At 43.6% G+C, this 4125-nt stretch overlaps 1 pseudogene; it reads right to left on the bottom strand.

The window, feature by feature from the left end:
* Positions 1–1315: 1315 nt before the first annotated feature.
* Positions 1316–1780, bottom strand: LOC128780904 (guanine nucleotide-binding protein G(s) subunit alpha pseudogene; annotated as a pseudogene).
* Between the last annotated feature and the right edge of the window lie 2345 nt (positions 1781–4125).

Here is a 4125-nt window from a genome sequence, read left to right on the forward strand (position 1 = left end):
TCCGCCCTGTCTCTCTACAGTAAAGCAGGTTTCATAGCTCTTTGACCTATTTCATTTTCAGGAATGAAAGTGGCTGGTCCACCTAAATCAACCTTAGATGTCTTCCAATTGCATCTTGTTCCCTTCCTAGGAAGGTCGGGTCTGACTCTGAGGGTGAGACCCACCACAGGGAAGGGGAAGCATTCAGTCTGCTCTGACTATGCTCCTGACTTTCTTGGCTCCTTTCCCCTGCCACCCCAAGTTCTGATGCTTCGGGCTCTTCCCAGGACGGTGTCGTGGACAGGGGGATTAGAGAAAACGGAGCCGAAGTTTAAGTGGCTAGGGCTGTCATATTCTGGTTACTGGAAACTTGTAATGACAGACATTGACAAGTGGGCCCTCTCAGCCCTGGCCAGGTAGCTCAGCTCGTAAGAGCACCGTCCCAATATGCCAAGGCTGGGGGTTAGGCTCCCAGTCAGGGCATGTTCAAGAATCAGCCAATGGAGGCATCAGTAAGTGGAACAACAAATCGATGTTTCTCTCTCTGTCGCTCCCCCTTCCTCTCTCTCTCTAATCAATAAAATAAAAATAAAGTTTAAAAAGAGAAAAGTTGGCCCTCTCTTGTGGGACACACTTGCAAGTTCTCCAAAAACAGCAACCTGTGGCAACTTTGCACTGTTCTTTCCAGTATGGATTCCTTCTCTGGCTCCGCTGTGACCCTTGTCCCCACCTCACCTCCTCAATGCCACCCAGTAATACACCGCGGCCACTCTCTGCTGAGGACCACACACTCTGGTTGGCAGCCCCAAGGCCAAGGTTGGCTCTTCCCTGGCAGCCACCTGGCCTGAGGGGACTCACACATTTTTCATCTTTCAACACGGGCTGCTTTCATGTCCTGATGCCAGAGCACGGGCAGTTTCAGCCAGCTTCCTGTTTTCCAGACGGGGGCTGTTACCTTTTCTTTTTAATTTTTGCTGGGACAGGTAAAGTTTTATTTATCATGTATGTTAATATTTGCATTTACTTCAGACCAGAGTCAGAGACAGGAGGGCAGGTCGCTATTGTAGGGGCCGGGGGCTAGCACAGCGTCTGGAACACAGTAGGTTGTTCAGCTTGTTATTTCTGTGCCAACTTTCGGTACATTAAACTGACAGTCACTTGCTACACTGATGCCTATTTTGGATGTTACACTATAATTTGGGCAATGAAGTGTTTTATTCCATTTTTTATGTTTTTCAAGGTTTTTTTGTTGTTGTATGTGTGTGTTTTCAGTTATCTTTACAGGTTAGGTGGTAGGGCCCATCCCTCCTCCTCCCACAACAGAATAGTATTCTTATTAGAAGTTCCTGAGACAGCAATTCCAGCATGGAAAGTGTGAAGGGGCACAGCCGGGAAGAAGAGAAATGGGAGCCATCATTGAAGGATGATATTCTCCATCGTTGTTGCTCCTGGCAGCCTGCAGCTCCTCCTGCCACCCTCTCCTTAAACCCGTTAACATGCAGGATCCTCATTTGCTTCACAATGGTGCTCTCACCAGGTTCTGCAGCAGCACCCAGCAGCAGCAGGCAGCGCGTGGCCAGTGGACCTGCTTGGCTTTCTGCAGCTGCTTCTCGATCTTTTTGTTGGCCTCACGCTGTGCCTTCTTGGCGCTGTGCTGGTCCTGGGTCTTACTGTTTCCAAGACAGCCCGTAGTGGCGGTGGCAGGGCATGGGGTGCTCTGGTTAAGGTGTGCCCTCAGACTCATGGGGATCTGTTTTAGCACCTTCCAAAAACTCTCACCATGCTCCAAATCTTCAGCCATCCCAGATGGACCTAGGTATTTCTACAGCTAAGAAAGCCTCTAGCCAGGGAGTGAGATACCAGCTTCCCTTCTTGCAACCAATTTTTCTCTTGGAAGTCCTAATCTCTGAGCCTTTTCCTTGGAAACTTCTATCACTTGGCTGGAAGGGGAGAAAGAGGACAAAAAAAACAAAGCATTCTTCACTCTTACAGATTCTTTAAGTGAATCTTTTTGACACTCCTAGTCTCCTCCAACACAGACTGGAGGTGAGTGATAGATACCTTTCTTCCATCTTCGTGCAGGTCCTGTTTGGGCAAGTCTAACATCTCTTCTTAGAAAGTGAGAGAATACCTCCCCTACCATCTTTAGCTGTGAGGCTTCGGCTGAAATTAGGAGGCAAGGGCCTATGTCCCCTTTAACAACCTATTTATTGTATTTGGAAAAGAAACTTGACAGTTCTTTCCAAGAGTGAAGAATCATTTTCTCTGTTTCATTTGATCTTAGCTACCGGGTGTCCAGAAGTCCTTTAGGATATTCATAACTTTCTTTAGAGAATGAGGAATAAAAAGAAGCCAGAAACGGAGCCTTAGCATTAAAAATTCCTTTTCATCTTAGCTATGTGTGAGTAACCAACTTGAACTTGTTTATAAACTTACCCTAAAGACTGGGGAAAAGGTAGATCCACTGCCTTTCTCCTTTGATACTTTTTGGTAATGTAGAGCTTCCAAAAACGAAATCTGGATAAAGAGTAAGGAAGGCCATGAACGGTGCTCACATGCATTCCTTTCTCTCCAAGTTAAAAATCTAGTTGGTGGGAGCGGGCTGTGGGGGAATGGGAAACACAATTAGCAAGGTATCCATCCACTCTTTATTCAAGTGACAAGTATTTACTGAGCACCAGTTATATGTTAGGTTCTGTGCCTTACTGGCCAGACTAAGACTTTAATATTGTCTTTGGATTTGTTCATTAAAATAGCAGCATCAGCCATGGCTGGGTGGCTCAGTTGGTTGGAGCATCGTCCCATACAACAAAAGGTTGCAGGTTCGATCCCCAGTCAGGGTACTTATTAAGAGGCAATCGATGGATGTTTCTCTCTCACATTGATGTCTCTCTCTCTCCCTTCCTCTCTCTCTAAAATCAATAACTGTATCAAGTGAGGATTTAAATAAAGTAAAGTAAATAATATATAATAGCAGTATTTTTCACTTTCACAGATGGCAAAATCTGCCACTGTATCAAAGATGTAGTTTTCCTACATTTCCTAACAATAAATAGAAATCAGGATTCAAGCCACGTTACCCAATCAGATCTGTGAATATGTTTGGTCAATTAGTACTCCTTGCCTGAGTGTGCAGCTTATGAAGATTTGAGTAAAGTTTTAATACAGCTCTAAACTCAGTAACAACTTTGGGGTACATTAACTTCACGAGCAGCACAGCGCCTCCTCTCTGACTTAGGATCTCACTTCATTAGGCTTATGAACTCAGGTTACTTTGGCTCAGCCGCAGCCCTGGTCAGGACAGAAGGTTGGCTGGTGATTCTGGAGACGGGAATATTTTTCACAAAACTGAGAAGAGTTTGTGGCTCAAGAAAAGTTATGCTCTCATAAAAAATATCAAACTCTCATTGACTCCACATAGGGCTTTTAATATTAGACTCACATCCCCCTAATATGCAGGAAAACAAAGGGTTGGAGGAAGAACTGGCTGTGACAGGCAAGGACAACTTTGGGATGCAGAAAGAGAGAAGAAACATTTCACTATTGCTAAGTTTTTATTTCATAAAACCATTTAACAGGGTGTAAAATAAACAAAGCTCATAAACATCTATTTTATTTGCACCTGTGATCGGATGTAACTAAATAGTAAATACAATTAACAGGCAAAAAAAAGAAAAATAAAATATTGAAAGGAAATACTCTCTCTTTTTTTTCTCCCCCTGGATGCATCACATTCACTCAGCATAGCTTTTCAGCCAATAACCCCTGAAGGCAGCTTTCTTTGAAGCTCGTTAGTACTGTTTCTTCGATTGAGTGGGCATTAGGTTGACTTACAAATTGCAGTTAGGTTGTTAAGGTGCCTAAAATGGGATAAAATCAATCAGCAATTATTTACTGGGCATGACTGTATGTTAAATAAGTAATAAGTAGCACCTCATACCATTTATTAGTCTAGGATATAAAACAATTACACATACTTACTAGAAAATAAGTATAAGACATGATTCCTACTCTTAAGCAGCTTAGCATCCATTTCAAGAAATATTCTTTAACTTGCTGCTTCGCACAGGAGGAGGCAAATTGGCTGCTTGAGGAATATTTGGGTTTGAGTAATTATGACAAAAGTCCATTTTGGGGCCAGGCTCA

The sequence above is a fragment of the Desmodus rotundus genome, chromosome 5, assembly GCF_022682495.2.
Source record: "Desmodus rotundus isolate HL8 chromosome 5, HLdesRot8A.1, whole genome shotgun sequence".
NCBI lineage: Eukaryota > Metazoa > Chordata > Mammalia > Chiroptera > Phyllostomidae > Desmodus > Desmodus rotundus.